Source organism: Lolium perenne, chromosome 1 (assembly GCF_019359855.2).
Source record: "Lolium perenne isolate Kyuss_39 chromosome 1, Kyuss_2.0, whole genome shotgun sequence".
NCBI lineage: Eukaryota > Viridiplantae > Streptophyta > Magnoliopsida > Poales > Poaceae > Lolium > Lolium perenne.
Window position 1 is genome coordinate 86,630,686 of NC_067244.2, and position 14,291 is coordinate 86,644,976.

General features: G+C 41.7%; 1 long non-coding RNA gene across 2 annotated transcripts; it reads right to left on the minus strand.

Moving 5' to 3' along the window:
- Positions 1-12,082: 12,082 nt before the first annotated feature.
- Positions 12,083-13,782, minus strand: LOC127295331 (uncharacterized). Of its 2 annotated transcripts, none has more exons than XR_007847757.1 (3): positions 13,683-13,782; positions 13,449-13,555; positions 12,083-12,279 (listed from the first exon to the last, which is right to left on the minus strand). It is a non-coding gene; the product is annotated as an uncharacterized lncRNA (long non-coding RNA). The 2 variants fall into 2 exon arrangements; XR_007847729.1 differs by having other exon boundaries at positions 12,083-12,514.
- Between the last annotated feature and the right edge of the window lie 509 nt (positions 13,783-14,291).

Genomic DNA, 14,291 nt, shown 5'->3' on the forward strand with positions numbered 1-14,291 from the left:
TCTGAAGGAGCATTTGGAGTACATTGGTGGGACTGTGGATTTCTTTGACAATTGCAACACTGATACTTTCTCACTTCTCTGGCTTGTGGATTTTCTTAAGCAAGGAGGGAATGAAATGACAGAGAGAACAAAGTTCTACTGGTGTGTTCCTGGGACTGACATGAGAGATGGATTGTGTCTCATTGATAATGATGGTGACATTCTTGCAATGATGGCAGCTGTGAGAGAGGTGAAGACACTGTCAGTTATGGTTGATCACAACAATTTCTTGCAGGGGCTGAGGACAGATGTTGTTGTGCCAATTCCAAGGAAATACACTGCAGGTGGAGAAGAAACAGAGCAAGAGAAAGAGATTGTTGATGAAGAACCACTGTCATCTGCATGTCTGTCATCAGGAGAACCACAAAGTGAGGATGAGGATGATTCTTACACTGACAGTGACTTCTATGACAGTGATTATGATGCTGAAGATGGTGATGATGATCTGTTTGCAGACAACATTGACAAAGATGTTAATGACCACAATGAGTGCACAGACATTGTTGAGTTTGAAGATGATGCTGGGCTTGACCATGATAATCTGAAACTGAGCAATGAGCAGCAGAAGCTTTTGGAATACAGGTTCAAAGAATTCAATCCTGAAGTAGACATGGCAACCCCTGTCTTCAAAGTTGGAATGTTATTTTCTAGCATGGCTGAATTTAGGAAGGCTTTGACAGCTTATGGTGTGAATGAGAGAGTAAAGATTAGGAAGTCAAGGAATGAAGCAACTAGGCTTGATGCTCATTGTGAGGAAGGATGTCCTTGGATGATCAAGGTTTCAGAAGAGAGGAGGGAGGGAGCCATTGTAGTGAGACAGCATTGCAGTGAGCACACTTGTGAGAGGTACTGGGAGTTGAAGTCATTGACAGCTCCTTTCCTTACTCAGATCTTCATTGATGAATTCAGAGATAACCAAAAGCTTGGTTTGAAAGCATTTGCAGCAAAAGTACAAAGGAAATTCAATATGTGCCCAAACAGATTTAAGTTGGGAAGGGCCGTAAAGGCAAAGACTTAACATAATCCATGGGGATGAAAAGGAGCAGTTTGCCCTGTTATGTGACTATGGGCAGGGGTTGAGGAGAGCAAATCCTGGATCAAGATTCTTCCTGAGCACCAATCAAATTAAAGAAGCTGCAGATGATGTTCCCAAAGAGCATCTAGCCACATTGTATTGGTCATATGATGCATGCAAGAGGGGTTTCTTGGAAGGTTGTAGGCCTCTGATATGCATAGATGGATGTCACATTAAAACAAGGTACAAAGGAAATTTGTTGACAGCAGTAGGCATTGATCCAAATGACTGCATCTATCCTATTGCAATGGGACTAGTAGAAGTTGAGTGCACTAGCTCATGGGAATGGTTCTTGACAACACTAAGGGATGATTTAGGGATTACAAACACTGGTCCTTTCACTATCATGAGTGACAGACAGAAGGTATGTCACTATCTACTCAACACTGGTCCTACTTATTCATGCCTTACATTCTTATTCAGACAAACTAGATGATTGAAACAGCAACAAACTAAATGCCTAGTGCTTTAACCTTTCCTATGATAAACTTGGCCCTTGTCCTTGCCTCTACCAATCTTCAGAGCATCTTTCATCTTCTTCATGCCCTTCTTCAGCCAGCACAACATAACTCCAGCCTTCACCTTTTCTTCAAGATTTGGTGACACATGGTACCTTCTTGGTTTGTCTGTTGGTTTTGGTCTGTCTGTTGGAAGTTGGATGACCTGTGTAGTCCTAAAGCACTCACCTAGCTGCTTCAGTGTAACAGCTGCTTCTTGCTCTTCCCTCAGCCTAGCAGCAGCTTCTTCCTCCTCCCTGCGCCTTGCAGCAGCAGCTTCCCTCTCTTCCAAGGTTCTCCTACGATACACTAGCAAGTGCTTGTCTGCCCTAGCCATGGATGCACTTCTGGACAGAGAGGCATCTCTGGAGCCAAAGGCACCAGTAGAGCCAGTGCTCCTCCTCCAACTAATGGCATTGTCCATCTTTGCTTGCATTTCTGCTTCAGTACATGGATGCCATTTATAGGATGCAGCACAATGGCATCAGCACACAAGCTGAACAGAAGACACACTTGCTGAACACATGTAGACAAGTCATTGAGTTTGATCTGTTCTGTCTAGCCAGAAAAGGGAAAAGAATATTCTCTATTTGTGCATAATTTACTTTTTCAGTCGACCTGCCATATTCTGAAGAATATTCTCTGATTAACATTGTCTCTATGCTTACAGGGCCTCATCAATGCAGTGAAGAAAGTTTTCCCTGATTCAGAACATAGGCACTGTGTGAGACACATTTACCAGAATTTTCACAAGAAACACAAAGGGCAAACTCTGAAGAATGATCTATGGGCAGTTGCAAGGTCTACAAATATTCCAACTTGGGAAAGAAATATGGAAAAATTGAAAGTGGACAGTGAAGAAGCTTGGGCATGGGTGGAGGAATTGCAGCCTAATACATGGATTAAAGCTTTCTTCAATGATTTCCCAAAATGTGACATGCTTCTGAATAATCATTCTGAAGTATTTAACAGCTACATTCTTGAGGCTAGAGAGTTTCCTGTACTATCAATGTTGGAAACCATTTTCAGCAAAATCATGCATAGAAATGTGGCAAAGCAAAAAGAGGCAGATACATGGGCTGGTACTATTTGCCCCAAGATAAAGAAAAAAATAGATAAAATGACAGAATGGGCAAAGAATCTAGGAGCATCACATGCTGGAAATGGTGTCTACCATGTCACATCAAATGAATATGAGAAAACCTACAATGTTGACATGGTCAGCAGGCAATGTGATTGCAGGAGATGGCAACTTACAGGGATTCCTTGTCATCATGTCATTGCTTGTTGCAGAGCAGATAGACTCCAAGTGGACAAGCTTGTGCATAGCTGTTATAGCATAGACACATTCAAGAAAGCTTATGCATACAATTTGACTCCTCTTAGATCCAGGGTTCATTGGGAAAAAATGAATGGACCAATTGTGCATCCTCCAATCTACACAAAGGTCATGGGAAGACCAAAGAAGAACAGAAGGAAAACTCCAGAGGAAAAGGAGGAACATGGAGTCAAATCCATCACAAGAGCAGGTGTGACTATGCACTGCTCTGTGTGTGGAAACCCCAACCATAATAAAAAAGGACATGCCAAGTGGGTATTGGATAACCTAAATGGAGCTACCAATGTGGAAGATGATGATGTGGATGATCCTTCTGTCATGCAGCACTTAATGCCTATCACTCCTGACCCTAGAAATGATCCAATGCATCAAATGAGAACACTGGTGCATCAAATGGGCATAGAGGTAACTCCATGATCCAAGCCTAATTTTTCAATCTATGTTATTTGATTCAATGTTTCTCTGTACCAATGTGTCAACCAATGTTTCAACAGGCAGCAGCTCACTTCCCTCTACCAAGAGTGCAACAACCATTACCTGAAGAAAGTGCCTTTGTAGTGTCTGCAAGAGAGGAACTACCACCTACAAGGCTAACCACTGCAAGTGGAAGAGGAAGAGGAGCTGGAAGAGGAGGAGCAAGAGAAGCTGGAAGAGGCAGAGCTAATGCACAAGCAGATAGAGGAAGAGGAAGAGGAAGAGGAGGAGGCAGAGGAGGAGCAAGTGAAACAGGAAGAGGAGGAGGAAGACAAGCTGGCAGAGGAGGTGCAAGTGCAAGAGGAAGAGGAGCTGGCAGAGGAGGAGCAAGTGAAACAGGAAGAGGTAAAGGAAGGAAAAGAAAAGAGCCAAATATGGCAGAGGAGGCCAGTTCATCACAGCCAACTGTGCCAACTTCATCAAATGCAAGAAGAAGAGGTTACAACACAGGTCCAGGATCAACCTACTACTTGCTGTTTGGTGATGACCAACCCAGAAATGAGTTGCCTGATTTGAATGAGGCATTCCCAAGTGACAATCCAGAAGAAATTCCAGTTAGTCAGACAGCACCTCAGTGATGAATTTGTAATGTTCTAAGTGAATGATGTTTAGGATCATATTTATATTTGTAAACACTTGAATGCTATCAGTGCTACTGAAATGATGTTTGAACCCTACAATTTGTCTTCCTTTGTTACTGATGCCTGAATGCAAAGCAAGTACTTGTTGGAATTGAAGCAAAGATTGATATTTATTCCATAAACAGGGTTGATTACAAGCATGGTTGTCATTTAAACAAGCATGGTTACAACCATGGTTTTCATCTAAACAAGCATGGTTACAAGCATAGTTGGTTACAAGCATAGTTCATATTTATTCCACCTACATTTCGCAATTCTACCTCACATTGATCATAGCAACAAGCACTAAGCAGACAGAGAACAAGCACACAATTATGCATTCCCTCCAATCCCTCCTTCTAAGCTCCTGCCTATGTTTCTTCAGCAACTTCTTGTTCTCTGCCTTCCTCATCTCTAGCTGTAGCTCCAACCCCTTTAGCTCCATCAGCAGCAATGCATTCTCCTCTTGAAGTTTCTTCTTCTGCACAAACATCAACATCAACCAAGTCAGCAGCAAAGCAAGAACAAACATCAACCAAGTCTAAACTGAATTTTAGTTAACACACCAATTTCAGTTAACACAGAAAATTAACTCACCACTGTAGATGGAGACGATGATCCTCCTGCTGTCTTCCAGAAGTACTCACCTGTGATCGTCGCCCATGGATCTCCCTCCTTCCAGATGCGCATGTCCTCCTCCTTCAGTTTGCTGGGGGTGGTGGCGGGGGAGGCTGCCGTAGGCTGGCCAGCCGAGCCTCCATGGCGCCAATCTGCTCCTCCAGATTGCTTGGAATTGCCGGCCGCCAGCAATTGGGCTCTGCCATGGCCGCCCTCTCCTCCTCCGATGCTAGGCAGCAGTATAGGAGCATGTACTTCTGGACTAGCTTCTCGTACCTCCATTGCCGAGTCTCCTCCGCAACCCTCTCCTCTGTCGCCGCATTGCTGCCATGGCCTTCCTCCGCCACCGCATGTCCCAGCCCTCCGCGACGGCCACGAGCAGGTGCAGGTGCTAGAGCCACGGGCCTGCCCCTCCACCGCGGCCCTCCGCGACGGGCAAACCCTGGCGGCGGCGTCCGGCCCGTGCTGTCCATGCTCCCCTCCCCTTGGTCTGCCATGCATCTAGGGTTTGCTTCTGGTCGCCGCCGCAGAGAGGAGAAGAAAGGGGAACGAGCAGAGAGGAGAAGAAAGTGGAAAGCGACGAGCGGACAGGAGAAGAAAGGGCTGCGGCTGGTCGCGCGCGATTTTCGCATTCTGTAAGGACTTTTCTGCAAAAACAGATTGACGGTTGACCAGGGACACGTGGCAGCTCCAGAGACCACTTGTACCAACGGTGCACATCCAGGACAAGTTGTTGTACCACCTGAACACACTTTTCAAGTTTTTGTATGAAAATGCACATAGAGTGCAAGTTCTTGTACCTGTGGTGCAATTACCTCTCTCACTTTCCCCCGAGAAGATATCTAGTGCTCGAGCACCTTTGGTTGCTACACATCACAAGTGTTGGATTTAATCGCATGGATAAGACAACTGTTGAATAGTCTTTCCGTAATATTTCAAATCCACACTTATTCTTGTGATTTATCTTGCAAATTGGTCCAATACAGGTGCACTCACAACACTCAATTACCTCCAAATCTCGTGATAGTTCGGGGAAGCAAGGAATGAGCTCGTCGGCCGGAAGGAATCAAGGAAGCACGAGCAGATGAGCTCGACGCTCCGCGAGAGCTGGACCAACAACGTCGTCGCCACTTGCCAAGGAGTTGTTTCGTAGCAGCGGCTGCGAGCAGTTTGCGAGCCTGCGATGTTGCCGCCGCTGTTGGCCGGTGTCATCTCTCTAGCCCGACCACGTGATCTTGTCCTTTTTGTTCATGTGCAAGCGTCTTTACACTCCTCTCTTCCAGTTTTCAGTCTCAAGCTTTCTTAATTGGTAAGTTTCATTACAAGTATTAAATATACACCACGTTTGGTTTCTCTAGTTACCGGGACGGAGATAAGGAAGACACTGTGTCAATCTGCGAAAAACTAGATAGTCCGGGGCCCAAAATAAAAATATTTCTACAAGGTGCCTAGGTGGGAGGGAGTGACGGAAGAGTTCGAATCTTATCCCTTCGTGTTGATCAAACGTCCAATTGAAAGGGAATCATGTAGCACACATACAATTGGTAGCACTAGATATCTTCTCCCTTTCCCCATTTCTTGCACTCGCCCCACCCCGTTGAGTGTCCACCAAAAGATAAGCCAGGTCAATCCTAACGTAGGAATATAATTTTTTTTATAAAATTTATACTATATTAATATTGTAAAGATATCAATTACACCTAGCATATGCAAAAATGCAAGGCTGTATGGACGCACAAACCCAAAAAAGGAAGAAGAAGTTAAATAAGGTCTACTATAGTGTTTCGGTCCTTGCAGCACCACAAACATCACCAAGACAACACCTGAAGTCCAAGTTCTCCAAAAGCGACGCCTTCAAGAAGGAAGCAGTGCAGAAGTTTCGTCGTCACTCCGATCATAGATCTTTGGTTTTCACCCTTAAGAAAGTCTCCGCTCTCGAAACAATGCCTTCAACAAGACTATTTCCACACACAACCAATTAGACCTTGGATTTTCATCTTGAAAGGTAAGATTTTGAACTTCTCTTGTGTTGTCGTCCAACTCGCATGCTACTGCTACGAAGTTTGAATCACCAAGCAAGTTCCTCATCGTAGCAAAACGTCAAACCATTATGACTAGTCCTCGTATCTTGGTTTCCATGCCATTATTTGCCTCTGAGTTCACCATGAAACGAAAGACATGTCTCATGATGGAAACAGACAACAGAGATTTGCACTGCTCCCTCCTGACACCAAACTGTCGAAAAAACATGGGTGTGCACGACCGAATCCCATCCGATATAGCAACTGCAAGCATGAGGCGGCCAAGGGAGTTTGCCAGTGTAGCTTTCCAAAACTAGTAGTAGGCTAGATCTAGAGGTAATAGCTAAGGTTTGTGTCGGCGCTATGCCATTGTCTCGAGATCCCATACAAATATATCTTTTGCCTCTTAGATCTTGATCTAGAGGCTTCTGGTGCTGACATCAAGGTTCTCGAGCACTCTCCTCTCTCTGGCCGGTCGTGGTGGTGGGGATGGGGAGTGTTGTGTGCGTTGATCTGCTACTTGGCTTCGGCGGGGAAGATATATATGTTGCGCCTGTGAGCCATGTTGCTCTCTTTTTACGAGTACATTGGCAGAGGTGTAAGTGTATATTGCCCCTATGTGTGGTTTTGGTAATTAATGACAACCCCTATGTACTAATATTTTTATTGAGTTTATATGAAGGAATATTCCATAGGTACTACTTGTAGTCCATGTGTTGGATTCAAGTATGGATGCCATGAAGATAAAGATATACCTTGAGTATTGGCATCAAGATCATCAATTTTAAGACATATATGTGATATGATCAAGAAGAAGAAATGAAGATGAAGTTCTTATGTGGAACTCAATATTAGCCATGCTCTAGCTTATGTGTTAAGCAATGAATGATTATGATCTTGAGTGCTTGATTACAAGTGAAGAATTCAAGATATGGCTCTAAGTCGGTGTCATGATAGTCTCATAAGTTGAGCTATGGTTGAGTAATATTTAGAGCATGCAAACAAATGAAGAATTCTTTATACACCTCGAGATAGTATGATAGAGCATGAGAAGATACAAGGTTGACCAATACAAAGAATGAAGAATAGATTCAAATTTGGTCAACACATGAAGCATGAAGAATGTGCCACATGAAGTCATGTGGTATGGTAAGACTTGTCATTTATGCTTTATGAACTAACCCATCATATATGTGCCCTTGTGTTGTCTATGTGGGTTAGGTATCTTTCCATGGGCATGCATCAAAAGTGATATTTCATATAGCCCATGAGAGGATGACATCGAGTGGTGATCGTCATCAAGGTTGAGTTGGGAAAGTTCGAGTTGATCATCTCAAGAGGATCATATGTTGAAGCTTGTCGTCCATTTGGTGATAATGGACATGTGAAGATGTGCATCAATGGAGCTTTCCCATCATGGTGTATGGGGGAGCATTTGGGAGTCTTCACGAAGCAACAATGATCAAGTGAGGCATTCCGGTTTGAGTGGAGCTTGAAGAGTTATCATCAAGATCAAGCAGGATGCTCAAGGCAAAGGTATGGCCTTGCTAGGTTTTCCTTTTACCGGTCTCAAGGTGGTTGTTGGGAGACCGGATTATAGGATAGATAGCCGCACTATAAAGAGGGGCTTTCGGTTGGGTAACTTGATCACATCGTCTTAGGGAGCTCAAGCCTTTGCATACTTTGCATATATCCCTATTGATTCTTGGTGTTTCTCTGTGTGAGGTTCTTGAGCTTGTTGCTAGCTTTTCAACAAGCCCAAGTTCATCGAAAATGGAATTTGCATGCATCTTCTATTGCATTTTCGAGTTTGGATGTCTTTACCGTTTCTTGACGTTGGGAGGCTCCCTCTCTAAAATCATCTAAAAATATTCTGTGAGGAGTCTCAATATTTTCAACAAAATTGGTTTCATGTCAATCGGAGTTCGGGAGCATTTTCTATTTAAAAGAAAAAGGAAAAGTTTTTGGACTTTCAGGGGTCCTACGGATTCCGGTCCACAGCCCGGCCCCGCCGATCCTGCCACCAGCCCGTCCGGTGCACACGGGATGCTGGGCTCGTGCACACAGGCCCACTCCAGGGGGTGTCTCGGCCCATGTCCGGCACCCCGCCCGGTGGTCGCCGGACCGGCCGGCCCAACGCCCGGTTGACCAGCCCCCCACTTGTTGGACCCTTTTTGCTGCTGCGCGACCTGCCTGCCCAGTCCGGCCTGTCAGCCGGTGTCAACACCCGGATTTTTAAGTCCAGATGCCTATTATGGCATACATCGCAATCCCAGGAAGATTTTTTTTGCGAGACATAACAGTTGAATATCATAGAGTCATCATTCATTACAACACCATAATAGTCTTACAACAAAAAGGATCACATGATCCAGTCTTATTACAACACTTGATCTAAGGATCAATACATAACGCATAGCGGAAGCAAAGTTGTAGAAGTCCATCTAATCCACAGGCAACACTTGACGTTAGAAGACGATCCTAGTTATCGTAGACGTCATGTTGTCCGTCCTCCTGATACGGTTGCTCCTCTTCATAGTCTGGCCATTTGAATAGCCAGGGACACAGCCGTGAGTACTTTCAAGTACTCGCAAACTAATACTAGTATAAGTACTAACAGTTTTATTAAGAGGGTTCTAAGCTCTAGGTTTATTTGCATAAAGCCAATTTTATTTCATAAGCAATTAATAAACAAAACTCTTCATTTATCTAACTTAACTCAAGTGGGAACATTAGTGTCATTCCCACAACTCTGTTGTGATTCAAAATCCAAGTCACCTTTCAAATTCACTTCACAAGTCACCTTTTGGAAAAATTCTGATGACGGAACAGTATGGCCTTTCCAACTGTCCATGGCCGAGGACGCGGCTATTCGAATAGGTTTACACTCTGCAGAGGTTGCACACTTATGCCACAACATTTGATTACATCCGTCAGGGATAACCCTGAATAATCATAACTCAGTATGCGGATCGTCAACCATTAACCTTTCACTTACACATCCTAGTATAGGCACCTCTCCCCATGAGCTTGGCCTCCCAGTGATAACCAACTGCTATCCTGGGAACTGCATAGGGCTTGGGTAGGGCATTCAACTCTTTTGACGTCATTTCACTTTCAACGGAGGCAGCCTTGGCATAACCTATATGACGCTTGTTCAGAGGGAACCCATACTAAGACACATAAATTTCCAGCTAAAGCCTTACCCATAATCAGGTATTGTGGGGGTACTCAAGAATTGGAATGGTATCGCATCCAACCCAATCATCAGTTTTTATCAAATTCAACATGTCATTCAAATCACCTTCACCTTCAAAATCTTTCAATAGAATGAATCATCATTCCAAGGTTTTCAATTTCAAAAGATTCACATGTTCCCAGCTAGAGTAGTCACTTTTAGTTTAGCACTAGCAACTAGTCATGAGGGGTGCTAACTAGCTTGTAGCTCTCTAGGCTAACTTTGATATTCTTGCACTACCTTATCTAGACTCAAGTTAACTATAAAAGTAAGACTTGGAAATTAAAGTAAAAGCTTGGAGAGATAAAACTAGGACTTGTAAAGTAAAACACAAGGTAATAGGGTATGAGTGCCTTGCTCAAGTTGAGCTTGCACTAGGGTAACTTGCAAGAGTATAGCTTGCCTTGAGTGGCACAGTGGTCAAAGTTCTCTTCTTCTTCTTCAAAGTAGACCTCCTCCTCCTGGTACTCCTCGGTACTAGCGTCTATAAACGAAAATGAAGTATACAGTTACCAAACAAATCTTAAGGGCTAGACTAAGCACACAAATGGTTCACACAAGCTATTCTAGCATCACAACATCCTTCACATATTGGTTGACTTTGTTTTCTTTTAAAAAAAAGTAATTTCCTCTCATTGAAATAATTATTAGGGTTGGTATTTATGTTCTTTGAGAAATAATTTTCTCTCATTGAATCTTGTTATGATTTTCTTTCCTCAAATCATAATAAGGTATGAATACATGTTGACCAAGGTCAACACTTCATAAATATCATTTGGGAAAAGGATTTAAATGGGGTATTACACCTCACTAGATGACCGGTTGCGCTATCGCGCAAACGCGGAATTAGGTCAGGCTTAAAATCATAAGTTTTAGCTTATTTTAGTATATCACAGAAACACTATTTCATCGAGGTGTTGCAGGAAGATATGACAATTTATTACGCTATCACACTATTTTTTTCAGCTATTATGCTTTTGTATAAGCTGCTCCACCATATTATGGTTATTGTACCAAAAAAGGTAGCATCACAAAAGAAGCATAAAAGGATAATTACTATTGCAAGAAGTCGGTTTGAGATTTTAAGCCCCTTAACCGATACCACGGGAACCAAAAACTATACAAATGTTTGCCTCACATAAACAATTTCCATCACTATTCTCAGCTGATACCCCTCACCTCCATCGCGATTTGCGTTAAAACGGCTCTTCCTCTTACCGTTCCATGAAGGCACGCAGCTATAGGAAGATGTTGTGGAGGGAGACGCCATGGTGGCGACATGCAGAAGGATGGCAGAGCTTCTAATGTCAATGGTGAATGCAAATATAAATTGCTTCTATAACTAAAGCCGATGTGTTGTTTACTTCAAGTTTCCTCACTTTCAAACTGAGGCGATGGCATCGGCAGCATGTCCCACTCACTTTCAAACAATTGACCGCCACAGATTGACCATATCTTTTAATATTAATCGGTTTATTAGAAAATCCATTTTAAAATATATAATCCACCAATAATTTAGTGGCCACGGAGAACTGAACATGATGAATTTAAATGGTTCCCACGATGACAATGAAAGTTCCTTTAAACTGATAGCCCAAAGACTTGGCAAAGCCTGATTAAGCATGTGAAAAAATTCCAAATTCACAAATATTTCCACAAAACAAAGTATTCCAATTTCTTATCACTTCATTTGCTTCCATAACTAAGGATTATTTTGTGTCCTTTTCAAAAATATAGCAGCCACATGTGGCGTCTTAAAAAATACAAAAATGAACATCTCCAACCTCAAAGTCTTCTTGGACGGTTAAAGTATTAAAACCTTATGCATGGTCACTTGTAAAAACAATAAGAAAAACAGGACAAACTTTTCTCACAACTTCACTTGTCCCGAAGCGTTCCAAAGCTGGGATGGAACAATATTGTAAGTACATAAAACCTGCATATATCATAACCATATATTGTTACAAAACCTATGGATACAAACCTTTCGAACGAGTGGGTGAAGCAATATGGACAACTCACAAACTAATCGTTACAATATTTTTATTTTTCAAAGCATCATGCAATAAGGTTTTATTACTGCAAAGTTTGTCCAGATTCAGCTCTATCTGCACTGTCTGCAAGAACAAACATATACCGGAACAAGTGTTATACACCAGCATATACAATATAGGTACCATTCGATGGTCAAAGGGAAAAGTCATAAAGTAACACAAGAAAACCTTCTTCCTTCCTGCGCTGATAAACGCATATGAATGGCTCCAATAACTACAGATTTTATAACCTAACTGATCGGTGTCGCTGTTAACTAAGTACCACAGTTCATCGAGCTCCATGGATAGATATCTGCAGTACCTCCTGTAGTAGTTTGCAATGATCAAAAACGGTTGGAGAAAAGGAAGTACATCTGAAGGAAAGAAGTTTGAAAGAAAAATCTATAACCTGGAATGGACACATTGCACATTACCAAAGATGTTCTAAATATCTTGAGCATCTACTTCATGCCTAACGAACATGCATATCACTTTATAGGGCAGGAAACCAAAACGTTGACAAAAAGATTGGTACCCATTGTGGATATAGAGTTATAGACCTATCAAAATGATCAAATAGTTAGAGGTTGGGGCAATTGAAAGGTTCTTTCGATCACATAGTGATGCGGTTGGGATAGTCATTTTCTGGTAGGAGGGTTAGATGCCTTGAATAAAATAATTATAAAGCAATTAATAGGATCATACGAACCCAAGCACTTATATCCCAGTTTCTGTGAATGTATGCTTTGGTTCCATACTTTATTCTTCAACTTGGACAAGCCTCTCTGCAATTTATAAAAATAAAAGTATTTACGTTGTCCTCAGTTTAGCAAAGATGTCTTGCATTCAGAACAGATTCTTATAGTGTATTTCTGATTATTCTGTGTTGAATTTATAACAAGAAATGAAGAAATAATCGATATTTTCCATACGCAAGCAAACCGCCGCGGGTCACGAGACTTGCTATTTTTCCTAGGCTCTCTGACTGGGTTGGTTCCACCAATGCAATGTAAGATTGTACATGGTGAATGTTGATCTATATGAAGACCTAGACATAGCAGACCAGGATATTAGAGACTACACAATGGTATGCCACTACAAAACAAGCAATTAAATATAACATTGGGGAAATCATGTTAAGAAAATAAGTTTAGAAAGATGATTGAAGCAAGCACCACTTAAAGAAGCCAACCGATAAAGCGCCAAACATAAATGTATATACAAAGGCAACATACATGTAATGTAATATATACACTACTAATTTTTTCTGGCAATCATAAAGTGGTAAAATATCTATATTTGAGAATGTACAACTGCACTAATACTGTATCAACCATGTGATACAGACACATCTATTTTGGATCAATCTCATTTCACAATTTTCTCTTACCATACGGAATGATTCATTCGTAAATAAGAATGTTGCGAGAGAGATAATGAGATGCCAAAAGTAAACATAAAATAGAATATGGGAGCAGATCTGACTAAACTTACCTACTAACGTCCCATCTCATCACCCTTTTGCCCGCAGCATGGAAGGCCAACAGTCTCCAAATTTGGATTCCACACAACCTGAAAGACATCGCCCCTACAGCTGCAAACTATGCAGCACAAAGTATCAGGTGCTTAACTGCATATCAGTTAAGGATAGCTGGTAGATTAACTGACCAATGAAAAGCAGAAAATTAAGACTGACGTAAAGAGGTAACAATAAAGAAAATCACTTACAGTTGTCGGAAGCATGCAAGCTTCTTGATAGTTTTCACAAGTAAAATACTTAATAGTTGCATCACAAGATGCCGTAGCCAAGATCCATTAATTGACCTGACAAAGTATGATATAAGCTATGAATAGGAAGCATGGCAAACTGAAAATGAGGAACATATATTTTCACAGAAGTAAACCTTGGAACCAACATTAATGGTAAAAAGTTTTACCTTCTTTCTATAATTTCTTTTATTTATTGTGGGAAGTGGTAGAACACAACTGCAGTAGCAACAAAATTGGATATCTGAGCATTCATGCCATGATGTAGTGTAGGTTGCACCCAAACAAAATTTTAATAGAACTTGTAACGCCAACAAGAACCTATCTTTGCATTAAAACCACATTAAAAAATGAGGACAATATTAATGGTATTATTAAATAATAACCAATCAAGATAAGTGTGAGCATAGATAGAGAATTCATAAACTTGCATGTATAATTTAAGTTTAACCATAATTCTCCTCAACTGTTCCATAATTAGAGCCGGAGGAAAATAACACATATGGAAAATATTTTAATAAATAAAAAAATAACAAACCAGACGGGAATCTTTTCATAGGAACATAGGCT